The sequence below is a fragment of the Chrysemys picta genome, chromosome 1 (genome assembly GCF_011386835.1).
Source record: "Chrysemys picta bellii isolate R12L10 chromosome 1, ASM1138683v2, whole genome shotgun sequence".
Classification (NCBI taxonomy): domain Eukaryota; kingdom Metazoa; phylum Chordata; order Testudines; family Emydidae; genus Chrysemys; species Chrysemys picta.
In genome coordinates, this window is record NC_088791.1 from 221,830,054 (window position 1) to 221,857,296 (window position 27,243).

Consider the following 27,243-nt stretch of genomic DNA (forward strand, 5'->3'; position numbering starts at 1 on the left):
TGAGGTCTCTTCCAACCCTGATATTCTATGATTCTATGATCAGAATTTGTGCTCCTAACCTTATTTTATTCAGATGGGAGGCATCTGTCGGCTTCCTGTAGAATTTCATTCTGGAACCTGCCTCTAGTTTTCCCTGTAGCAGCAGCAGCACTTTACAGTTTTCAGATCTGAGAATTTTTCCTTTTTCATAAATTGCTCTTGCTCTCCCCTCTCTTTTTCTCTCTCCTCTTATTCCCCACCACCACTGCATTCCACTAGGTTCAGCTGCTTTGGTTGTTCACCTGCTGTTGTCTCATACATGACCCTCATATTATCTTCATTTTCTCACTCCCCCCCCCCACATTGTTATTAACGCTGTGAACTCATTGTATACAGTCACAAGAAAAAACAGTTACTAACCTTTTGTAACTGTTGTTCTTCAAATTACATATGTCCATTCCATGACCTGCCCTCCTATCCCTTTACATCTGAATTTCCAGAAAGAAGGAACCGAGGGGGCGTGGGGATGGCTGGGTTCTTTATACTGGCACTAGCATCCCGCAGCAGCTGAGGGCGCTCAAGTCACCCCAACTGGTACCCTTGAGGGAAAATTTTTGGTGACTGTGCGCAGGGCACGTGCACACATGTGCAATCACTCAAAGAAAAATTCTCTTTTTTGTTGCTGTGGTGGTTTTTTGGTTTGAGGCTCACTGACCCCATTAGAGCTAGTCACAACTTCAGAAGAAATTATTTTCCCTTCAGAGTCTAGTCTTGTGAGTGCCTGAATCTAAATTAACAGGCAAACTATGGTTTGGGCCTGGATTTTTTAAAAAGGCTTGTTTACTTGAGTTTCAGTTGCTTGTCTATAGGATGCTGCAGCTATGTGTAGGGTGACCAGATATTCCGATTTTATAGGGACAATCCTAATATTTGGGGTTTTGTCAAATATAGGTGCCTATTACCTCACATCCTCTGTCCCGATTTTTCATACTTGCCGTCTGGTCAGCCTAGCTATGTGCTATTATACAACATTATTATACAGAAAGAGTAAGAGACTATTTTTAAGAAATGAGGTGTGTGCTGGGTTGCTTTTCTGCTTAAATGGCTTTTTTGACCATAGGCTCAAGTTTATTCAAGGTTTTAGAAAAAAATGGACTGGTCAGTAAAGCATGTTTGATACTTTCTTGCTTAGTAAACAGACAAAACTTGATTTCTGGAGCTAGTCTTTTTAAAATGCCTCATTTCTTAGCAAATTTGTGCACTTGTAAAGTTCTTACGTCATGGCTAACACCTTTGTATGGGTGATAAACAAAATTCATGCTTAGTATCATATAAGCTGCGCTCATACTTTCCATAAAATGAGAAGCATCAACATTTAAATCCTATGCCTGACAGAACAGTAATTGGTATTAGGGAAGACTATTGCATTATACAAAATTAGAAAACGCAAATCTTTTTTGTTGCTCTTATGTTAAAAGGTCTTGTCCCATTCATGCAGCTAAATCGTTTTCTCCCTCCCAATTTTTCCAATGTAAAGCCCAATCATCTACTGAAAAGTCTCATTCACACTTAACTTGTGCTTTGTCAAGATCCAAATGTACAAAAGGAAAGCTATAGCCACTCTTCCCTTAAAAAACAAAGAAAAAACATCTGCAGATGTTGTAGAGTTCATGTACTGCTCCTAATAATCACGGTTTATGGCAGTACAGATTAGATCATTTGGAATTTAACACTGCAAATTTTCATCGTATTTTAAATAAATGATACAATATATTAACTAGTTTGTTACACACTACATATTTTATGTAGCATGAAAACTTGCCATCTGTGTGATTCTAGGTACACTTTACATATTCATTAAAATCTGGATCAGCGCACTCCATTTTGAAAAGTGCACGGGAAATATATTTTTATGTGTAATAAGATTATTATTTATATAGCAGTCAGAGCAAACATTGGAGGTGAGAGCTGAGTACAACACACACCAAGCAGTGTGATGCAGTGTTTGCAGCTGGTATACAGTATGGAGTAAGTGTTTATTTATGAGGGAGAAGCAGGAGGGGCTTGCTGCATATTAACTTGAAGGCTGTTGTGCATGTCCACGACAGAATGAGAGAAGGCTCTAGTCAGGAGTGGGCTAAGCAAATAAACGGAATAGTGTAGACAGAAGCAGAAGAAATCACAGAATCAAGGGGAGAGAAAAGGGGAATAAGGGGAGATGAGGACAGATATGAAAGTTACGGGGAGCAATAAAATAAAAAGAAATATTAAGAAGAGTTTCTCCCAGTTTCCTTTCCTATACCATACATTAAATGAACCAACTCAGAAAATGTTATGAGACATTTTGCTATCTCTTGAGAATCTCTCTACTTTGTCAAATAAACTTTTACTTGCTTTCCCCATAAACATACTTAAGAGCTGTGTGTTAAGTGGAGTGATGATCTGAGGTATAGCCGGTAAGCTGAGGTGTACTGCTTCTTTGGAAGCAGTGAATCTGAATACTGTGACTGTCTCATGCAACAGGAGCTGGACACTCCAGGGATATGCTTGGAGATTGCAGTGTGCTTATCATCACTAACCTGGAGAGAGAGAGAGAGAGAGAGAGAGCGTGTGCGCGCGCGAGCAGGACCAGCATAGTTCTAGAGCAGTGGTCTCCAAACTTTTTTGATCACGCACCCCATCAGTAAAAAAATTTTTAGCATGCACCCCCGGCTCCCAGCCAAACTGTCGAAGCAAAAAAAGAAAAAAGCCACTCAGACTCCCGGCCGAACTGCCGAAGGAAAAAAAAAGCGGCGCTGCTCCGGCGGCGCTCCTCCTGCCACGCACCCCGAAGGATCCTCTTGCGCACCCCCTGGGATGTGTGCACCCCACTTTGGAGACCACTGGTCTAGAGGGGAGTGTTTGTGTTGCCCATGGCAGATGGACTTGGGGAGCTGACCACTGGCAGGCACAGACAAAGCTTCCTCATGCCAAGGGATGTTCCCAGGAAGCGTCACAATAGAAAACTTGTTTTCACATTGAGAACCAGCTGACCTGGTTACCAGAAACTCTTGTTGCTTTGGTGAAAGAGACGCTTCTCTTTACCTGTGGTCTGGTTTACATCATAATAGGGAATGAGAGTTGAATATTGTATTTTAACCTACTGAGCTATTACATGAATGACAATCCCTTTTCATGGAGAATCATACTGTCCTAGAAAGAAGTAGAAAACCTCAAATCTCCATATAGTTTAACCTATTTAAAGCACTCTGGACACAGGCATCCTTAAGAAAACAAACATCAGTTTGAAGAAATTCTGTGTTTCAGAAACCATAAGCACATAGTGCCAGGAAAACAGGCCTGATTCTCTGTTGCCCTAAACCCTGTGTAGTCTACACACCAGTGCAAATTGAGTGTAAACACTACCAAAGCACTAACTTTGCTCAGGTATAAATAACTACACACGGTGCAGGGCAATGAAAATGTTTGTATTTTTAATTTTAAATATGAAATGTTCCTTAATGAACATTTGGTACTTAGATAATCAAAGGTACTGAAAGAATCTAGAGCATATTCAAGGACCTGATGAAATATTTGACTTACGTGTTAAAAAGCTAACATGAAGTGAAAGCCTTTGGAGGATAGCCAACCAAAAAGCATCATAAGAACCCAGGGGTCACGACTCCTAAGGCTTGTTAAATGCTTGATTAGAAGTTATGTAGACATTGTTCAGAATGAAACAGAAGCAATGACAGCATGTAAATCATATATGATTAAGAAAGCACAATAAACAGGTACTGATACAGAGGCTGAAGATTTATATAGCTGTTTTATCCTACTGATGTTGAATCACATTAAGGCTGCTGGAGAAGATGACTTCAGTGATTTATATTACTGTTTTAAATATGTTTATAAAGGCATCAAAGAATGTAGATGGATTGTATAAAACAAGATAAGGACACTTCAAAGTTGGCATTTTTTCAAAGAAACAAAGTGGCTGACACAGGAATTTGAACCTAAGGAGGAAGAGTCATGCAAAGTCAACCAAGATGATGATGTCAGCCAGAAGAAAGGAAGTCTAAAAGAAGGTTTGCAAAAACAGCATAGAGAACAACTTTTTTTAATCAGAAGAATTCATTCAAACAGCAGCTTTGTTTGGTTTTCTTCTTTTAAAAATAAAAATAAATAAATAAAACAGAATGTGCAACTAAAGGCAGAATTCCTAACAGAGCCTAGCTTGGGAACTAATTCAGTGTATCCTAGACCCCAAATACATATAGTAGACAAAAGGTCCATTCATGTTACAGACCTTTCACTCTTCTCTATGCCAATTGACCTAACCACTAGCTCAAGGGTGGTTTTTCAGAAGGAAAATTCTCTCTGTAAGCATGAAACCACTCTGAAATATCAGTGGAATAAATCACCATCGATAGCTGTTCTGGTATTTGGCACTGGAAACCTGAAGCTCCAAAGAAGGTCAGAGTTTTCAAGAAAGATACAAAAGAAGAAAACCTGGGGGGGAGAGGGGAGAGAGAGAGATGGAAATAATTGCCAGCTAAAATATTATCCTGGAAATGAACAAAAATTAAAGTGAGTCAATTAAAAAAAAAGAAAAAAAAGTTAAAAGTAGTTTCAGGAACTATACTTTCAACTGAATTCCCCTCACAATTTTTGTGGTGTTACAATCACATCTTCTGGCTGTTTAAGATGTGTGAGAGACAGACACAAACAAAAGGTGATGGTGATTTACTGCCTATAGAGGGGAAACAGTGAAATTGTTTGCGCATTTACACAAAATGCTATAAAAAACAAATAAGGTAAAGAAACTGAAAAAATAAAGAAACCATTTTTCTCTCTTTCAGTTTTAGTGATCTTAAAATGAATAACACTAATAGGCAAATACTTGCAGATCAAAATGTGATTTTTTTAAAGTTCATAATGTAGCCTGACTGTGCAAAATTAACTCTAAAATAGCACAGTGCTAAGTTATGCCATAACATCACTCACATATTGCATTCAAAAACATACATATAAGATAAACATCTAAAATTAAAGTTATGCCAATGGTGTCTAGGCTTCCTTTGAAAAAATAACTGCGGATATAATGATTGATAAATGGGCAACTTGCTCCATTAAGTCTGAGAGGCGGAGCAATAAAACACTTGAGGTAACACTGGATTATTGTGTGGGTCTACGGTGTAAAATGCTTCATTTCCCATTTTAACCTTACAGTACTCTGTAGTAATGAACAATTATCCATTTTTTTACTTCAAATTATACAGTCTGTAAAAAAATCAGCAGAACACAGAATTAATAGCTTTTTTAAAGCACACACTGGTGCCTTCATTACATGACCTCTCCTTTTCTTGGCAGTCAAAATATATGCTGTCAGATAGGTTCTAATCCTGCTTCCAAAGGATATGATTTGATGATAATGTTATTAAAGGACCAGAACACTAAATTAGCCCACTGTTTCCAAAGATTGTCAACTCAGAATTTAAAAAAAAAGGCCGCTGCAGGCTTTTAGATATTACGTTACAAATCATAATATTTCTCACTTTTTTTTTTTTTTGATTAGCCAGAGTTGGTGTATCTCAGACCTTAAACAGTATCCTGTTTTGGATAATAAATAGAAAAGGCAGCTTTTAAAATTACAGTGTGCCAGGTGTGTGGGGGGTGAGGAGGGAGAGGGAACCAGCAGTAGTATGGAATTATAGGATTTAGAAAAAGATCAAATTCAAATAATATTTTCCCTTTTATATGAAGTTGCTAATATTTACTTAAGTATAGGCTCATATCAGAAAACAAATTGTAACTAGTATCAAAACACTGGAGACAGTGACATATTTTAGTCTATGTCAGATAGATCTGTGATTCATATAATTGTCCCAGCCATGCAGAAAGACTGGATACGATGGATGTGGTTGAATTAGGTTGTAACTTTATTCACTTAATGTACTTGAGAATAGCAGGCAATAAACCATCCCATCCAGGTCAGCATTATTTCTTTCATCATTTACAGTTATTTGGGAGGGCTACCATCAGCCCTCCCGCTTCCCAGTCTGAACCTTTACTGGGACCCTGCCACTCTCCCCTCATATAAGGTTTGGGGATGGAGGTACTGGGGGGAAAGCAGAGTGGTTGTCTCCCCACTGTATCAAACATTAGTCAACCCAACCCCACTGTCCCCAATTTCCTTAGGGGATGCCTCTCCACAAGACCCCTTCCAAATCCTGTTTACCTGCACAGGACACCTGCCAAACCCGTTGTCTGTTAAGTTGCAACATATCTGACCTACCCCTATCCCTGACCAGCTGTGGAGAAGGCAATTCCTCCTGCCTTCCCCCCTCCCCACCTGGCCAGTGCAGCAGAGCAGGAAATATTCCTTCTCAGCCCCAAAGGAACAAGGTGACTAGTGAAAGGCCCACGACTGAACATACAAACCTGGCCTTATACTGATCCCATAGGTCAGAGCTGTTGGCCCAAGACAGAGAGAGTTCTTACCAAGGTGCACGGGTATAAAGACCCAACCTTCTCTCCAGACACATGTTGGGCTACTGTTTCCCCAAATCTGCTCCTGCCATGTCCCTTCCCCCTGGACTCTGTCCAGATGAGTTCCCTTTTCCCCCTCTTCACAATTATTTTGAGTGCTGCTCCCTAAAGAGGCTTCACCTTCTTTCTTTCTGTAGCCAGACAAGGACTCACTGCATCATTTTCAGGTAGGTGTATGGTGATGTACTCACCACCCATAGTGCCCCCTTGTGTCAGGGTGCAATGCTGCAAGAGGACCTTGTCTCTGGTGCTTGCTACTGGCTGTCTGCCTCTCACTGAATCTTCCATGGCTTGGCCCATTTGCCAAGTCACATAAAGTCCAGTCCCCTTCTGGGATAACAAAAGGTCCAACTAGAACTCACAGGTATATGTCCAAATAATAATTCTTCCACGCCTCTTGGGCACCACCCAAGTGTTCTTACTGGCCCTCCCTCAGGTCCTCCCTCCCAGGAGCCTTAATCTGCATATACTATTGCATACCCCATCCTTAGGGACTGGTAAGGGAACCAAGGCCTACCCTCGACTCTGGGATCCAGCCCAGGGATCCTGCATTAAATAGCTTTGTCTGTTCCTTCAGACGTGCTGCTGTGTCCCTGGGCCACTTCCTATCTATAAGTCCCCTTAGCTGCTTCCCTACAGCCTGTGCTTAACACAGCCACCCTTTGGTACTTAGGCCTGGGACTTCTCCCTCCCCAGCTGACCTAATAAGTCTTCCACTTCTTATGGGCTTCAATGAAGTGCTTTTACTGACCTACCTGAGGGCTTCCCCCACAGGAACTCTGCTGGTTCTCCTACCCGCAGAAGAGTTGCTTTCTCCACAGTATCTTTTTATTTCTCCTCCCCCTCCGATCTCTCCACTCTGTATAGTCTTGTCCTCACCCTTTCACAGCTGGAGTCACTAATTAGCCTTAAATTGTCCTATCACTATCAGCTGGAAACTAGCTGCTAGGTCACAGGCAAGGCTGAGCCTTGCTTGCCTTAAAGGGCCAGCCAGCTTGTGGCAATAAACAAATACAAAACCTGTGAGCATTTCCACTTCTAGTCGGTGTATCAATCAGTGCACAATTTAATAAAGAATGTTGATTTGTTCACCATGTTTTCTTTGCTAAACAACCAGTAGAGTTACATTTACCTGGACTGACAGTATTCACAAAATAATATTTCATTACATGCCTTGGAAAATGGGTTACAGTATATATTTGTGCAATAAATGCCAGAGGTTTAGGAAATTTAGGTTTGTGCTTCAGCACTCCCATCAAGTGTAATCAGTAATCTAGCAGTACATTATCTAAGTCCTGATGGTCCAGCATTCAGAGATTAAAGCAATTACAATGCATTAGCAATATGTGCTCTAATTTTAGTTTTCCTCCCGCACCCTGTCAACCCTTGGATACAGAGAGACAAAAGTTAGAGTAACTGTCAAAAATGGAATAAGAAAATGAACAATATGTCATTCTTATTCCATTGGAGAATAAGCAGATTTCATTCCTAATCATTTTCTTCATCCATCATGTCCTTTAATATGCTGCATTATATCACAGCAATCTCCTGGCTCCTATCTACCATTCATATCTACCAATCCCACCACGTTGCTTTGATTTTCAATTGCTCAGTCATTTATGCCAGCAGAGAGGTCAAAATAGTTATGCATGGGACCACAAATAAAAGGCTTTTAAAACTGAAATGAAAGCTATGCTAAGGAGAAATAAAGAGGTGTATTTTTAAATGCATTCACATGATTGCATCATTTTCTTTGATTTTCCTTTAGTGTCAGTATTACAGAGACAGGTGATGATGTAGAATCTTTTATTGGACCAAATTCTGCTGATGAGACAGACAAGCTTTCGAGCTTACACAAAGCTCTTCTTCAGGTCTGGCAACAACACTGCATGAGAGCCAGGTTTGGCATTTAACTGGAATGCCATTTTTAATACCAGTTCTCTCAAATAGATGGGTTTTAACCTGAACACACAGTTTCTTTTATATACATTGAACGGCAAAGACCATGACTAAATTCAAGATGCTCAGCTCAATGTTAAAGACAAACCCAGCCGGTTACAAATGGTGCACTTTTTAATGCCTCATGTTTTAACAGATATTTTCATACTGCACAGATCTTTTTCTGCACTACACTGCGAAACTAAAAAGTTCCTACTGCTACAAAGGTATGTGACACAGCTAGCTTTATTTCACTTGCATACAGTGGAAGACTGTTTGGAAAACAAAGATGCTGCTTAGAATTCTTGCTTTACTGTTTCATGGCCTACACTTTGATCTCACTTGTAGATGCATTTCTTTTCCATTGATTTTAAGATTAAAACTAAACAGAAAATGTGATGTAAAAATGTATCTGTAACTCTCAAAGAAGGAACGGAGGTTACTTACTTGTAAATGGAAGTTCCTCAAGAAGCTTGCTCCCTATCTGTGTTCCACATGTGGGTACATGTCCGTGCCATGTGCCCAAGTCCAGAGATTCTTAACAAGTAGTGTCCAATGGCCCGCAAACGCACCCTCTCCTTATATTCCAGACCAAGAGCATAAGAGGCAGCGTGAGCCAACACCTCTCCAGTTCCTCTTCTTACCGTGACTTCAACAGGATCTAAAGCAGAGCGGTCGATAGTGGAATACAGCTAGGTACCACATATCCAGAAGAATTTCCAGTTACAAGTAAGTAGCCTCCATTTCTTCTTGGAGTGCTGATCTCTCTGTGTATTCCACACATGGGTAACTGATAAGCAGTATTCAGACCAGAGGAGGGTGCAAGGATGTCGGCTTGAAAAACTGCAGTCCCCACAGCTGTATTTGCAGCAAAGGCCTCAACTAGCACATAACGTTTTGTGAACGTATGACAGGAATACCAGGTAGCTGCTCTGTGTATGTCCGGTTTCAGTAGAGATGCTGCCGAAGCAGCTTGCACTCTCTCATGGAGCATGCCCTTACCCCATCTGGGCAAGGGACATGTGCTAATTGGTAGCATGTGATGATGCAACCAGAAATCCATTTAGAGATTGTCTGAGAAAATACTGCTTGTCCTTGTGACCCTTGTTCTATAGCAAGAAATAGAATTGGTGATTTTTTGATTGGTTTGATCCTTTGTAGGTAGAATGCCAGGGCATATCTGGCAGGGGTGAAAATAGAAATAGGGACTTACCAGTATGGGGCTGGGTTGGGGCCGGCTCTGGCCCCTGGAAGGGGCGGGGCCTCGGGCGGAAGGGGAAGGGATGGGGGGGTCAGAGCCAGCCCCAGCTCACCCTGTACCGCTAAGTGCCCTCCCTCCCTCTCCCCCGCTGGGGTAGCAGCAGCAGCTGGGGCTCCGGCGGCTATTTAAAGGGCCCAGGGCTCGGCCCCCGCTACCGCCCCAGGCCCTTTAAACCGCTGCTGGAGCCCCAGCTGCCACTGCTACCCCACAGCTCCAGCAGCAGGGCTCCGGCAGCTATTTAAAGGGCCTCCAGCCACTGCTGGGAGCCCCAGGCCCTTTAAATTGCCACCTGGGGAAGCCGGGCCGCCCCGGTACGGCACACCGGCTCTTGCCGGTATGCCATACCAGGGTGTACCGGCTTACTTTCACCTCTGATGTCTGGCATCCAGGGAATGAAGTCTTTTCTCTTCAATGGAAGCATGAGGTTTCAGGAAGAAAACAGGTAAGTGGATAAGTTGGTTGACATGGATGAAGGTGAAGGGAGACCTTCTCCTTGTGAAAAATACCATATGGTGGATTGACATGAGAGTTGCCATCTTGTTCACTCTTGTGGCCGAATTAATAGCAACTTAAAATACAACCTTCCTGGAAAGGTGGGGCATGTGGCCAAAGGTTCAAATGTTGGTCTGATGAGTACTGACAAAACTGTGGTCCCATTGGGGTGTAGGCTTAAACACTGGCAGAAAGGTCCTGACTAGGCCCTTCAGGAATTTAACTGTTGTTGTGAGAGTAAAAATGGAATGCCCATCTACTGGAGGAAAGAAGGCATTAATCACTGCTTGGTGGACTTGCAATGAGCAAAGGGAAAGACCTGAGTTCTTCAGTGACAGGAGATAACCTAAAATGATTGGAATATCTGCAGAGTCTGAGGAAGACTGATCGTGCTTTGATTAGGTAGAGAAATGTCTCCATTTAGATAGTTAGCAGGTCCTAGTTGAATCTTTCCTACTCTGAGTAAGAATGGCTTGGATGATTTCCGAACGTGAGCATTCTAGATCGAATGCCCATCCAAAATTCAGGCTATGAGGCTAAATGGGTTTGGATTGGGGTGTCTGATTTTGCCATCTTCCTGAGTTTGAAAATCCAGGAAAAGATGTATCCTGAGGAGAGGACAGGCTGACATTCTTAGATGTTCTGGGAACCAAAACTGTCAGTTGGGTGCTATGAGAATGACTCTAGCCCTGTCATAATGGATCTTTCACAAGACCTGTAGAAGCAGGGGGATGGGAGGAAAAGCATATCTGAGTTGGTCTGTCCATGGTAACAAGAAAGCATCTTTGCTTTTGTCGTGACCCACAGTTGCTCTGGAGGTTTCTTATTTGTTCGGGACCTGGAAAGATCCTATTGTGGTGTTCACCATTTAGTGAATACATCACTCAGGACAGAGTTATGTATTTACCACTTGTGATCTGCAGAGAAGTGCCCGCTTAGGCTGTCTGCTACAGAAGTCTGAGCACCTGGTAGGTATGTGGCTTGGACAGAGATGTGGTTTCTGATGTACCAATTCTAAAACCTGACTGCTTTCAGGCAGACGGGGAGAGACCTTGCTCCATCCTGCTTATTTATATAAAAGACCATGGTGGTGATGTCTGACATTATGTGGATAAGGAGTCAATGTATGAGAGGGAGGAAGGCCCTGCAGGTCAGTTGGACTGTTTTCAGTTCCAGGAAGTAGATGTACCATACCACAGGAAGTAGATGTGCAGTCTGGACTCCCTGTAGGGTACGGCTGTTCAGGTGATTACCCCATCCTAGAAGGGATGCATCTGTTACGATGGTGTCACTGGTGGTGGGAGTGTTGAAGGGGACTCCCACTTGCAACTCATTCTGGGTTTGACCATTAGGTAAGAGAGGTGATGACGCTGGTGGGAACAGTCACTCTGGTGTTCATGTGGTCCTTGTCTGGTGAGTAGATGGACCAGAGCGAGGTCTGTTGGCAGTGTAAATGAAGTCTGGCAAATGGTGTCACATAAGTACATGAGGCCATGTGACCTAGTAGAGAAAGGCACACTCTGACGTAGTGTTTGGTTTGCGAATAACGGGATATCAGATTGCTCATTGATTGAAATCCTTCTACTGGGAGGAAAGCTCTTGCTGAAATTGAGTCCAGTGTCACTCTGATAAAGTTTATCATCCTTATGAGAGTCAAAATGGATTTTTCTTTGTTCACGCAGCCAGCAAGTGCTGCTAGAAGATGGAGCAGGAACAAAGTCACCAATCTGACCTCGTGGTTAGAGTGACTTGTCAGGAGCCAGTCATCCAAGTATGAGAAGAGTGGGTAGCTGTGACATCTCATTTGGGTTGCCACCACAGAGAAAACCTTTGTGAAAACCCTGGGTGCTATTGCTAGTCCAAAGAGAAACACACTGAACTCTTAGTGTTTCTGAACTACCAGGAACCAAAGAAACTGTATATCTACATGAAAATAGGCATCCTTCATGTTGAGAGCCACGAACCTCATTCCCTCCTGTAGGTAGGTAGATTATTTATGCTAGTATTACCCTCCTAAATTTTGACTTCTGAATGAAGATGTTCAGTTGTCGAAGGTCCAGAATGGGTATCCGCTCTCTGTCTTTCTTGGGAACGAAGAAGTACGGAGAATAGAACCCCTTCCTTTGCTACTGAGGTGGCTCTCATTCTATTGCCCCTCATTGGAGAAGATAATCTGTCTTTTAGCAAAGAATATGCTCATGAGAGCGGCCCCCAAAGGGAGAGATATTCAACAGAGTAACCATGGTGGATGATTTCTAGAACTCACTTGTCTGCCATGATAGAGTCCCAGTTGTGGGTAACAAAGTGAGAGAGATCTTCCAAAGATTGGAGGGGAAGGGATAGATGTGGCTGGTATCAATAAAGATAGGCAGTTCTCAACTGAGGTGTCGAGAGAAGCCCTTAGAGGGTGGGTGGGAATGGATAGAGGTCAGAGTAGTAGAGAGGGCTGAAAATCAAGGTCTTTGAACTCTCTGTTGCTTGCCCAGAGGCTTGGCTGGACAATGGTGGTAGAACATTTGTGGAGGGGGCAGTCTTGGCCTATATACCTGCCTGTGGTGTTTTTCTCTTTGGGGCCAGGGTTTAAATTCTCAGAGAGCATGGGGTCAATGTAGGAGTGTGGAGACACAGTTTTCTTGCTGAATAAGTCTGACTCGTTAAATGGTAAGTCCTCTATGGCATTCTGCACCTTCCCGGGGAACCTCAGAAAGTGAAGCCAATGCTTCATAACTACACCAGCAGCTAGCCCTCTGCATGCCGTGTCTGCTGCACCCACTGCAGCTTGTAGGGATGTTTTTGCCACTAGTCTGCCTTCCTCAATGAAGGATTGAAATTGGGCTCTGTCCTCAAGGGGAAAATTGTCCTTAAAATCTGCTAGTCTAGAGTAGTTGTTAAAATCGTGTTTTGCCAACAAAGCCTGAGTGTTGGCAATACAGAATTGCAGGCTTGTAGAGGAGAATACCTTTCTTCCCAAAAGGTCCAACCTCTTTGAGTCCTTGTAAAGCTGGGGTGATCTTAGGATGTTGTGATCTTGCTCTTTCCATGGCTGCCTGCACCATCAGCAAATTGGGTGCTGGGTGGGGGAAAAGAAGCTCTGCTCCTTTGGCCTCTCAGCTCTTTAAGGTGTGGGGGTGTAGGAGGCTGGGGTATGCCAGACAACCTCTGACTGGCACCACTCCCAAGATCATGCTTGGAGGCGTGCTGATTGTTGGTTGGGGCCAATGTACAGGGGAGAGTCTCCTTGGCCCGGATCAGTGAGGTCTCATGGACTTCTGCATAAAATGTTTCCTCAGCTGAAGCTCACAAGCTTCATGTGTTTGTAGGGGAAACAAGCAGCAGATGCTGCACTTTGCAGAGATGTGCATCTCACCCAAAGAGTAGAGGCAGCATTGGTGGTCATCTTTCAGAGAAGAAAAGAGGCCAAGAGAAACAGTTCTTGAAATCGGGGACTCTGGGCATAATCTCAGACTGTGGGGATGAAGTGCCCAACAAGGGGGAGAAACAAAGCTATACTAACCATAGCATATAAAACTCAAATCATGCTAATATAAAAACAATTTACAATATCTGTTCACAGGCTATAAGAAGCTGGAGAAATCTGTGGATACAGTGGATTCTGATTCAGGCCATGCAGCGGTAAGAAGGAACTGGAGAGGTGTTGTCCCACACTGTCACGTATGCCCTCAGTCTGGAGCACGCAGAGAGCAACTGTGCATGTGCAAGCCAACAGACATTGCTGGTTAAGAATCTCCAGACTCAGGTGCATGGCGCTCGTGCATACCCACGTGTAGGGTGACCAGATGTCCCGATTTTATAGGGACAGTCCTGGTATTTGGAGCTTTGTCTTATATAGGTGCCAATTACCCCATCACCCCCATCCCGATTTTTCACACTCGCTGTCTGGTCACCCTACCCACGTGTGGAATACACATAGGGACTAGCACTCAAAGAAGTAGTCTAATTTTCCTCTAATTCAATACATTATCAATACAGTGCTCTAAATGTGGCTGGTGCTTTAGCAACTTGTAGAAGAGAAAGTATTGGCAAAATAAACATCTGTTATTACATACATTCAGAGCTCTTAAGGTACAGGATCTATCAAAGGTTAAGTGTCTGGTTGGATGAACTGCCTGTGCCTGTAAGACTGTTTTCAAAAAAAAATCACCCATGATTTATGCTTGTTGTTGCTGAATAAACTAGAGTATAGGACCCCTGGCAATGCAAACCTCCTTTGGAGAGAAGTATGCAAGGCGGCCATTGCAAACTCCTCCACTGTGGTGCCCACAGAAGGATAACAACCCCCCTAAGAGTGGGTTAAGGGTAGCTGGGGAAAGAGATGTGGGCAGAGGTCGCACTGATTCAACACGTTCTCTCTGCAATCACTGCCTATGGGTTTGCAGCAGAAAATGCAAGTGCCCCACACTAATAGAATCAGCAAGGAAGAGCACCAACCGTGGAAACGTGACCTGCCCTCCCCCAGGATGCATATACTCTGCACCAGAATGGGCCACATTGCTGCAGGAAGGCTCACTGTGCCAATAAGGGATGAATGCAGCTCTAGCACAGGGGTCAGCAACGTGTCCGTGGTAAAAATTTGGAGGTCCATGGTAATTCTTCAAAAAATTGAATGACTGAATGACATAACCCACCTCCCTCCCCACCATCACCCATGTCCGTCACTAAGTACGGTAATTTTGTTAAGTGTCCGTCGCGCAACATGGTGGTGCCGACCCCTGCTGTAGCATATCCACCACATGTTACGGCTGGTTAAAAAAAAAGCCAAATTATTCAATTTAAACCATTTTATACACTATACTTCACACTGTTGGTGCTTACTACTAACAGTATTACAGTGAACTGGAATGAGATGGTCCCCAGTTCCAATAGAAGAAATCCAGGGAGAGCAGGATTAATTTCCAAGTGTGATGTTTACTACACTGAAATGTTTCTAATCTTTTCAATCTTCAACTAAGACTTGCTATAGCAAAATTTACCATTATCTACCCAATACAACCCCTCACTCTATTTTCACTTCACTGTTCTTTGCCTCCTTACTTTCTATTCTAGTTTAAGAACTTCTGTACATGAAGTTGTTATAGCCCTTTATAATCTTTAATGTATTTATCTTCATATACACATCTTCCCATGAGGTAGGGAAATATTTTTATTTCCATTTGACTGATGGGGAACTGAGGCACAGAGAGACTTAGGGCTTGTCTACACAGTACTGCAGTGCACTCTAAAGAGGTGTGATTTATAAAGCACTCCTATACGTTGTGCTCTGAGTGCGCTGTGTAGACCATGCTAGTACAAACTAAAATATAATTCATGTTGATACAGTTCTCTTTCAAATGGAGGCTATGCACTAGGTACCTTTTAGTTCATGCCAGCAGTCACTTGGCAGGTGATGGCTGAGAATCTGTAAATTATTGTTCAGACTGTCAATATTTGCAGACAGTCATAAGGCTGTTTGGACCTCATTAGTTCCAGTGCCCGGGTAAACATCTCCAATTCAAGCTCTTGAAACCATTACGTCTATTTACCTTATGAACAAGAATGATTACACTTTAACAACTCATAACTTACTCCCATGATGTGTATTTTCTCTCTCTCTCTCTCTCTCAAAAAATGTTCTCCAGAAAATAAAATCTATTTGTTAAAAATCGCATCAATGCGATATTTCTCATCAACTGGCTGTACCATGGCAGACAGACTTACTGGCATATTAGGCAGTGAAATTTTTTTAAAAATAGGTTCTAATAATCTACGGTGCTATTAATAAGGAATTGAAAAACATGATGTATCCTGAGAATATCACTTTAACTGTACGCTTTTCTAATTATTCTGAACTTCATTTTCATAACTACTCATTAGAAGCCTTGTTAGCCTCTAGCATTTCCCTTTCTTCTCTACTTTTTCTTCTGTAAATCTTCATAGCTCTGATGCAATGTTGTACACAATAATCCAGGTTTGCAGTATCATCATTATCTCACCTAATTTGTGGTCTGTACTACAGCCCAATGTTAAAGTGACCTTATTGTCAAAATAAAAAATAAAAACCTGGGGCACTTTTGTGGTGACATATTTAAGATTATGAAATAGTCAAAAGTTAGAACACCTTTTTTTAAGTGTGCTGGCATCACTGCTGCCAGCTTCTGATTTAACAGTGAAATGTGTGTGTATCTCAGAGTGGAGGATTTTTTCCAGTAACTTAAGTGTTCTGAGTTTGTCATGCCACACTGAAACCTCTAGCACGTGCTCAGAGGGAAAAAAGAGCAGCCTCGATGGTGTCTACACTAGAGCTGGGTGAAAAACAAACAAAATGGTTGCAAAAATATTTTTGGTTTGGAATTTTCAAAAAGAACTGATTTAGAAAATTCTACACCTTTTCTCCTTTTTTTCTCTCCTTTTACCATTTTGGCACTGAATGGTTGGGGGTGGGGGCGTGTAGAGAAGGCTGAGGGGAGAAAGGGAGAGAAAGGTATGAAAAAAGAAAAAAAAACGGAAAAAAAGGAAAATCAGAAATGAAGTTTTCACTTATGAAATAGCAGCTTTTCAAAAGGTCACAGTCTATTTAACTTAATTTTTCAATCCAAATCTTGTTCAGCAGATGAACACTTGTTTCATGTACACGCAAATCAAAAACTACTTGTTATGTCTTAAACTAGGTTTATATTAGGTATTAAAAATGTTTTGATTGATGAAATAACAAACAGGACATTTCAGGTATCCTGAAAAGTTTTTGAGACACCAATACAACAACAGAAAAACTGAATTGTGCTAAAAAACCTCATGACATATGATCGCTTTACCCAATTTTCAGTTAGAGACTGAACTGATTGTTTTATACGTCTAGATAATATCTAATAAAACTCACAGCTCCCTATTCTGATCAATGTGGTGGACCTTATGACTATTTGGGGTGTATATATATATATATATATATATACACACACACACACACATATACTTAGGGAACGTGTCTACACTGCAGTCAGGAGGTGTGACAGAAGAGAGACAAGTTGGGTGAGGTAATATTTTTTATTGGACCAACTTCTGTTGGTGAGAGACACAAATTTTAGAACTACACAGAACTCTTCAAGTTTGTGTCTCAGATCAACAGAAGTTGGTCCAATAACATAGCTCGAGTAACAATGGAAATGAAGCAGCAACAGAATGAGCAGGACCTGGGTAATCACACCTCCCAATTGCACTGTAGACATACACACACACACGCTATATGTAGGAAAAGAAAATGAGGATAGGTTTGAAAAATGACAAAATGGATTATGCCATGAATGGTCACAAGCTCTGAACATTTGCATACCTTACTCTGAATTTTGTTCTCACACAGAATGAACAAGCCTCGCCCTAACTCTCCCCACAATGAAAAAAGATGCTTCTTAAATCTTCTCTCTCATAACGCTTTGCTTTCAGCCTAGTTTCTGTACTCCTGGCCAAAAGCACAACCCCTCCAGAATACCCTAGTCCTGAGCAGAGACAGTAACAGTTATGCCTAGGGTTTCTCTTTGAAGGGCCAGCAAGATCTATTACATTCTCTCAGTCTTCTCTTATTCTGCCCTGGATCAATGACTCCAGAATATTTTCAGGTAGAGCTCAAACTCTCACATCTCTAATTACCTCACCCTTCCTTTGATCTCTTTTAAAAATGGGCATCATGTTAGTTTCTCTTCAACATTGTGCGGTCTCTCTAGTTTCTAGGAAACTGCTGGTTTTGTTGTTGTTGTTATTGTTTTTGTTTAATTATTTATTTTTTATTTGTAATTGCAGGGGTCCTGAAAAAAGGAGTTGTGGGGGGGGGGGTCACAAGATTATTGTGGGGATGGGAGGTTGCGGTACTGCTACCCTTACTTCTGTGCTGCTGCAGGTGGTGGTGGTGCCTTCAGAGCTGGGTAGCTGGAGAGCGGCGGCTGCTGGCCAGGAGCCCAGCTCTAAAGGCAGAGCCACTGCCAGCAGCAGCACAGAAGTAAGGATGACACGGTATGGTACTCTTACTTCTGCGCTGCTGCCTGCAGAGCTGGGTCCTCAGTCAGCAGCTGCCACTCTCCAGCCACCCAGCTCTGAAGGCAGCAGCACAGAAGTAAGGTTGGCATGGTATGGTATTGCCACCCTTACTTCTGTGCTACTGCTGGCAGGGCGCTGCCTTCAGAGCAGAGCAACCACCCGATAGCCGCCGCTCTCTGGCTTCCCAGCTCTGAAGGGTGGAAATACCACAATCCTCCTAAAATAACCTTGTGACACTCCCCCCCTCCCCCCACAACTCCCTTTTGGGTCAGGACGCCCAGTTTGAGAAATGCGGGTCTCCCCTGTGAAATTTGATTGGTATAGGGTAAAAGCACACAAAAGACCAAATTTCACAGGGTAGACCAGATTTCATGGTTCGTGATGCATTTTTCATGGCTGTGAATTTGGTAGGGCCCTATTTATCAGGAATAAGACACTTCCCCCCTTCCAGTCCCCCCATTTCACTTGTTTATTTCTCAGTATTAAATATATTTCAGGCGTTTCCTGAAACTTCCCTTTGAATGCTTCTATTTCCCGTTTGTCTGCGCTTTTATTTTACTTCACTAGTATGCTGCGTGCAACAATACATTCATGTTTAGAATTTTCTTTGTCGATACCTTCAGCATTCTTTACCTGCTCCAGATTGTGGGACTCACTCACCTGTCCTATTTTCAAATCGCCATTAACCAATTCACTGGTGGTTTCTGAAGTACCAGCTTTTTTTTTTTTTAAGAAGTGTCAGCATATAAAACAATTCATTTGGGATATTCAAGGTAATGTTCAATAAATGCATGGTCTTTCCTGCTAGATTCAGAATTAAGATAAGGAAGTTCCCTTCTTAACTCCATCTGTGAAGTTCAAGGGTAGTTCAGGGGTTCTCAACCTTTTTCTTTCTGAGGCCCCCCCCCAACATGTTATAAAAACTCCACAGCCCACCTGTGGCACAACTGGTTTTATGCATATAAAAGCCAGGGCCTGAGTCAGGCGGTACCAAGCAGGGCAACTGCCTGGGGCCCACGCCACAGTGGCCCCCGTTAAGCTAAGCTGCTCAGGCTTTGGCTTCAGCCCCTGGTGGTGGGGCTCAAGGCCTCAGGCTTCAGCCTCATATGGTGGGGCTTCAGCTTTCTGACCTGGGCCCCAGCGAGTCTAATGCTGGCACTGCTTGGCGGACCTCCATGAAATCTGCTCGTGGCCCCTCAGGAGGCCCCAGACTCCTGGTTGAGAACCATTGCTGTAGTTGACCAGTGCTCAAATAGACTTGTACACAGCATATAAAGATAAAAAGTCCTTTATAATCCCAATCAGGCTATTAACGATAAATTGTTTGTGCCATTTGTTCCTTTAATGAATGAATAAACATTGCCTCAAAGTTCACCCCATCCCCCCAAAATACGTGCGCTTGCTTACTGCATTAAAAATATGACCTCCCTGTTTTTTGCTGGAGGACTCATTGGACAACTGTAGAAATAATAAGCATTATACTATCACAGGACTTTCAAACCCAAATGAGCTTGGTGAAGCAAATGACTGGGGAGGGTGAAAGAATTCAGAACTCCTCCCTACAGCCAGTTGAAGGGCCATTGGGAAGCTAGAATGGATTAGCCAGGTCAGCTCTGGAATAGAAAAAGGAGAGAATTTGCTGCCTACCAGCACAGCTGCCGGAGTTGCTCCTTGGTCCCCTGACCAACCAGGTCCTCACCTGCCTCTCCTGAGTAAAGCTCCATGCACCCCCATCGATCCCGTTCTCTTCCCTCTTTGATGACAGCAGCAGCAGCCAGTGTCCATGTTTACAGACAGCTATCATTGGGTAGCTGCTATCCTGATTACAATGATCATGAATTTTCCCTATGAAAGGGTGGGGGGCTTGTGGGGACCCATGCAGAGGGTACCGTCCCTTTCCTTTTTAAATTTCACACAGTTTAAAACTGAACTTCCCCCACCCACCAACACTTTTCTAAAGAGTTTTGGTCAGTCAAAAAAAAAATCGCCTCAGACAAACTAAGGTGGGGGGGGGGAGAAGGTGTTACAAAAATACAAATATTTCCTACAGTTATTTTGTGCACGTGAGTGTGCACGTACAAACAATTAGAAATTTGGAGAGATTGGTTTTAAATTCTGATTAAATTATAGCAAAGACAACGTGAGGCTTGCAGATTATATTTCGTGAAAGGCCTTAGTACAAAGGTGCATGAAGTGCAGAGCCTGTGCTTGTTTGTGCAGGTGTATGTAGAATCTGACAGCTGTTCTTTGAGCAGGATTTTCAATACTACAAAAGGAGGACACAGCTAACTGCTATGGCTGCTAATTTCTCACATTGCAGCATACGGAGCTACATAAATTCCATTAGTCCATCCATGTTAAAATGTCTTCATCCCCAAAATTGCGGGGCAAACATTTAAATCACTCCAGGCTTAAATATATCATGGACTTCAAGAGAGCTCTGTATATCAAGCATTGACAGGACCGAGCCCTTGATAAAGTTCATCCTCAGCTAAACTCTGGCTATGTGGTTAATATAAACTATCCTGTCATTCAATATTCTTATCACAACTCTTTAATCCTTAGCTCTGATTTTAAGAGACTAACTGCTGAAGGCTAATAAACCAGCCAGTGGAAAAAGCATGTTCTCACACTACACATGTTTTCGTTACCGTTTGCTTTTCAATGGACAAGAACACAACTGTAACATAGACATACTAGATGATTACATATGAACAACTGTATTGGAGAAATTTTCTTAAACCGTTTTCCTCCTTAAATCATTCATTCCATTCACCACATAGAATTTGATTTGATAAGCCAATTGAGGGTAAGTATTCTAAAACACTTTCAAAATGCTATTTCCTTTCTCTATGTCCAAGTTTCATTGAAATAGCCCATTTATCTTGACTTTTTGCCTGTTTCAGCTTAGCGAAAGCAATTACTAGTCTACTTTGAAAGATGCATCAGCTTCTGAAACAGAAGAGGGTGACCTTCACGGAAAGTTTCTCTTCATCACTGTACTTTGGGAAGGCAACCTCAACCCAAGGAAAAGGGCCTGTCATTCAACTGACGAAAGAAAGACAGCTCTAGTTTATGGCTTCCCTAACCAAAATGAATTTACTCAACTTTAGAAAAAAAATTCCTCACGTTCTCTGAAATTGTTCAATGTCTCTCCTCATTATATTCATGCAATTAAGGCTGATATGTACTTAATCCTATTACTTATTCTTTTACTTGTAAGGTAAAGAAAATGAAATACTCTTCTATTCTACTGGAAGACAATACCCATTGGTCTAACTAATAAAACAGACACAGTAGAAAGACATTTTTTTGGAAGGAGGCCAGTAAACCAGTCTAGCTTCACACACATCTTTGAGTGAAATATGGCTCAGAGCTTTGCACTGCAACCTTTTAATTTTATGTATGGACGAATGAAACATATAACCCAAGCCAATACTGATTACAATGTCATTTCTATTTAGATATAAATACCTTAAGCACAAAGTTTTCCATCCCTATTAGGGGGCTTACCTTAGTTTTTTAAATCTACATTTTCATCAAACATTTACCATGGCTTGGAGCGCGTTTCTACTTTTGTACCTTTGTTTGTGTGTGGGACTTCCCTTTAAGGCACAAAACACTTGATACTACTTACATCATATCACACATTTACACTTGTAGGTTTGTCTTTTGATGTTAGATTTTTTCTAATCTTGCCAGATCGATATCCAAAGTCCAGTTACAGTGACAACAACTTGTGTCTCACGTAGCCGCATCAGTAGATTATTTTCAAAAAAGCCACACATTTGAAGTCATAAAAAAAGCCTCACATATATGTGTTGTGGCTTGATTGATAAGTACTTTGGAAAGTCTTCATTTCTTGTAAATATATACAAATCCTAAGAGATAAAAAAATCCCTTTTCTTCCTTTTGAAAATCATATTTAAAGTACAACATAAATCAAACTCCACCCCAATGCCAGTCAGTGGCACCATATTTGGCTGCTTTGTTGAATGCCATGCAGTCATGTAGAGAAATTGCACAAGAAAGAAGGACCACAAGTGTGAAACACAAGCAGCATGATTTTTATTTCCCATCTTAAGGGAAGGCTTTGAATGATATACCAGGAGCAATATTAATCTTGGGCATTTTATTCTCTTTTTCTTTCTTGGAGGAATAGTAAAGTGAAGAGACCTTTTTTCTTTGCGCAGGATGACAAACTGAAATATTCCTTCAGGCACTGCACTCTCATTTCACTTTTCCCAGACAGTATGATTTACTGCACGCAGTTGGCGATAAAGTCGTTCTACTGTTGATATTGACATGGAGGGGTTATGGGATTGCTGAAGAAAAACTGGAAAGTCCTTCTGAGTAATAAAATCATTTGATTTATAGCGTCCCCCCCCCCAACTCCTGCTGGAGTACTCAGGGTTGTACAGATAGACACATTAGATAGTCAACACAAATGGAAAAGAAATAAAATTAGGCTTAGTTGTAAATTTGGAAAAGAATTGTGGGAAGGCATGGGGACCTCAGTATTTTGGATCCTATCAGATATTTTCCTGTATCTAAGCTTACAATCAATACAATGTTTTTTATTTTTAAAAATGTACGCAATTGTAGTTATCCAGGAAATAGACATAAGCAATGGCAAAGCAGTGGCAAATGGTGTATCCTTTTTAAAGGTTGGAGGGTCAAATTGTAATGTACCAAACCTAATGGGGGCTTTGACTTCTGGATAAATGTTCAGAAAAGTTAACCACTACATCGAATCTGTCTCCCTCCAGCACTGAGACTCTAGGCAGGCAGACCATATTCTTCATGACAGTGGTGCTGCAGTTACCAAGGCTGACAGTACTTTTGGTTTGGCACTTTGTGGATCTGTTGTACAGAAACCTCTCCCTCATCCCTTTCTTCCCTCATTTCCCCGTTTCTATCTGTCTTCTCCTATTTTACTACTATAATCGCCATCCTAATGTGTTATGTCTACATAGTATGTTTGGTTTTGTACTGTCAGGCTTTGCAGCTTCGATGAGCTGTAAAATTGCACAAGTCTGTCAGCGATCCTGGGATGCACGTATTTGGAAACATACAAAAAGGTATAATTTTTTGCTTGTTTTCTTCATATAAAAGTCAATAAAAATTAATCACAAAAAAAGAGTGGAAGTTGGAAAAGGTATTACTCATCTGCCATGGACTGATCATTGCCTCCTTCAGTTTGAGGTGAGGGAGACCTACTGGATGCCTAGTAGTGGGTTTCCTGCAGCCTTTAGGGACAACTGACCACTGTGAATGGTTTAATAGGATTTTATTGACTAATCTTTTGTCCTGCACTAATGGCCCCTAAGTACCCTAGCTCAATCTATTTAGTTTATCCAAGAGAAGGTTAAGAGGTGACTTGAACATGGCCTACAAGTGCTTTCGTTGGGAAGAGAATTCTGATAGCAGATGGCTCTTTAAACTAGTAGAGAAAAGCATAACAAGTCCTTGTAGTGGGGAGCTGATGCTAAACAAATCCAAACTAATTAACCATTGGAACAAATTACCTAGGGATGTAATGGATTCTTCATCACCTGAGCTCTTTAAATCATGATTGGATCTCTTTCTAAAAGAAATACTGTTACTCAAAGTGAAGTTAGAGGCTTGATGAAGAAATTAACAGGTGAAGTTCAGGAGATCAGACTAGAAAGTCATGATGGTCCCTTCTGGCTTTAAAATCTATGAAAAACCTTTGCCACCAATTTTATCCTTTAAGGTCCCAACGGTTTACAGATGACCCATGACAGATGAATCAAAAAGGGAGACACAGAGCACCTTAGGGGACACCTCATGGGGAACATCAACATTTGTGATTTACAGATGTTATAGGTACCATATCATGGTTGTGAGAAAGGTGATGAAATGTTTTTTTACTCAAGGTTTTATAGTAGCTAAAAGTTTCAATTATCCAAAATCTGATTATAGGACAAGTTTTCTTCCTACGCCTCAGAATTAATAGTATGATCAGAGGGGAAGTGTGAAAGGAAGCACTGAGGAGAAGGGAGAGAAATGTTGTCCCAGAGTTAGAATTTGGATAATTCAAATCAGAGCAGAAAGCAGAGAAATTGATGAAAACAAACTCAAGTTGCTCTATGCTGCTGAAAACAAACAGGAATGAGTAGACTGCAATATACAAGAATAGGGATAGTGAATGAGAGAAGGATCTTCCTCCTTGGACTGTCTACATTCTTCTGTATCAGTGATGGGAATAAACTTCTGATGTGATGAGTGTTTCTACATGAAAAAAGCAACACTATGACCTATTCAATTCTGGGGGTTTTTGTCTCTCTTTTCTTGTATGTAAATAAGCTCGTAGAATGAACAGAAAACCTACTCTGAGATTAGAAATCTTTAACTACTATAAAATCTGGAGCTAGCTACTTAACTGTGGAAGTCTTTTGAAAAGCAGATTGCATGTGCATGCATTTTAATTGTCTAAGACTGCTGGCCTCCAGAATTGTCATATAAAGCTTGCCCAAGAACGAACAAGAGTATCCTGTTGTCTAACTTGCTCAGCTCATGTCCCGTGATGTCATCCCAAGATATAGTCTCAGATCTCAATTGCCAATGTAAGGTCAGTCCTTTCAAATACTTCAAACTCTGCTCTGCAAACCAATCTTCTTCCAATTTACATTAGACCCAGAAACCAGATAAATACATTGGGTCAAATTCTGCTCTAGATCATACCAGCCAAAGTAATTCATTTATCTTCCAGCTGATTTACTCCAGAATTACGACACAACAGAAGTTAGTCATTGTCAAAATGTAAACTCTACATACTGACTACAAAAGCATATGTATTTCTGAATTTAATTCTATTTATTTATTTGTTGGCAACTTTACATTTATCTTGTACAACCTAAGCACCATCAATTTTTCCACTGACGACAACACTGGGGGGAAAATATGCCTATCCTTCAAACAACAGATAAATGAAATAATGCAGTTACTGTGGATATCCTGCAGTGACTACTTGTTATCAATTGGTCCAATAGCTTTGGTTTTGCTTCCATGTCAGCCTTCCCCTCTCTGTGTAAAATTATAATCAAACTCCACACATTGATATAGAAAGGACCTTATGGCTTAAAAGTGTGCAATTTTTTTCTCTGGTTTGGACTCAATTGGAACAGATTAACTTAATGTTGCATGAAAATAAATGAAGTGCCATCTTAATTAAAAGATAGTAGTACCATGTCCTTTGGCTAGGCATCAAGCAGGCAATTTTAAACTTTTTTTTTTATTAAGTAAAAGTCGGTTTATCCTGATATTCTCTAAACTAGCACTTTTATCCTGATTTATTTTAATACACCAGGCTGCATGTCCAAGCACCTGTGCGTTATCTGGCTTTCATATAATACAGCAGAACAGCATCCTCACATTGGGAGTTTCTGTATCATTAAAATTACTCTTCTGAGCTAGACTAAAAGTCTCCTGGGCAAAATACACCATTACTATAGATCAGGTTTAAATATTAAAACTGATTAAAAACCAAAAGCATAGGCAGCCCAGAAATCTAGTGTCAATGCAGCGTGCTGCCCTGCAGGGGAACTGACTCCTAGTGGTTGAGAGTACTGCAGGAGCAGCATCTCCAATCCAGGATGAATGTACTATTGTCACCAGCAAGCACCTCCTGCTGACCAGCAGTAGTGCTGACAAGCCCCAGCACCTCATGGAGGATGTTGCACATTCACCCTTCTGAAGATTAGCCTGATGAAAAGATCAAAGCTACTGTAAATATTTTCAAGACAGATTTCTTCTGATATTCACTATCTTGCTCACAAATTTAGTGATCAGATACCACCAAATCTTCAGCAAAAGCAGTTTTCATCTCAGTTTGAAAATCTGCATATTTAAATTAATACGATTTATGGATATACACAAAATCCTGGCATATTCAGAATGAGAATACACCGCTATGTTTATTGAGAATTGTTTGTTCATCTTGCATCATCACAGAGTGAGCAGTGTGAAATAAAGGACAGCACAGCAATGGAGAGACACATACATCCCTTCTGGCATTACAAGACACACACATACACACACACACACACACACACACACACACACCCCTTCTCATCCAGGATATTGCTAGAACAGGTGGATGGTATTAATAAGGAACCAGTAATTGTGTGACATCCTTCCCTCTCCCCTCACCCCAATTTTGTCATTTACTTGCTTTCATCCTCCTCAGGTTATTTAACTAAACTTTAAAAAATTATAATTCTTAAGGTCTCTGTTATTTACCAGTTAAGTACTGATATCACACACATCAAACGTGACGAAATGTTACCTATATGACAAAATGCAGATCCATGCTATAAACCGCATTTATTATGCATCTGTCACCACCTCACCCTCACTCTGCCCACTAATCCATCTCCATCAGGACTATTTTTAATATTACCAGCCTCTGAGCAGTTCCATACAGCTACCTTTAAAAACAGATGACACAAATGTTTTATTTTACCTCAAATATCGAATGTCCCTCCCCAAAAATCACACATGCCCTGGATGGGCAATATTCAATCATGCACCTGTGAAAGGTTCAGGCCCAACATCTTGCAACCCATCAAAGCTAGAAATGGGAGTTTTACACCAGGTAGTTTTAAACTTGGTCATAGCATACACCACATCTTAACACACGGAGACTGTCTCATGGATGCCACCCCTCCCATTCACCATCATGTGGATCACCTCCCTTCCCATTCACATAACAACCCTGTGACAACTACAATGATTGCTTAGCAACATCAGAGTATTTGCAACTGTTTTTAATGCAATTTAGTAGCTGGAAACAAGAAAGACAGTTAGCATCATGTGACCAGCTAGCTCTCCCAAAATCACCACCTGTTGTTCATAGATCACAGCTTAAGGATCAATGCTTTCAACTGGAGTTCTCAAACCTCATTGCACCATGATCCCCTTCTGACAACAAACATTACCACATGACCCTGGAGGGAGGGGGGGGGGGAATGAGGCCTGAGCCTGCCTGAACCCCA

The 27,243-nt window shown here is 41.5% G+C and overlaps 1 protein-coding gene across 8 annotated transcripts in view; it reads right to left on the reverse strand.

Moving 5' to 3' along the window:
• The window catches only part of FRMPD4 (FERM and PDZ domain containing 4), a 504,114-nt gene that overhangs the window by 182,054 nt on the left and 294,817 nt on the right, over positions 1–27,243 (reverse strand). Inside the window, exon 1 of one of the 8 annotated variants that reach the window (XM_065580660.1) lies at positions 7,262–7,382. The exons of 6 other annotated variants lie outside the window; for them this stretch is intronic. The gene's annotated coding sequence lies outside the window, so the exon portion shown is untranslated. Of the gene's footprint in view, positions 1–7,261; positions 7,383–27,243 lie in introns of those variants that run through there. One more of the 8 variants, XM_065580662.1, reaches the window with a different exon arrangement.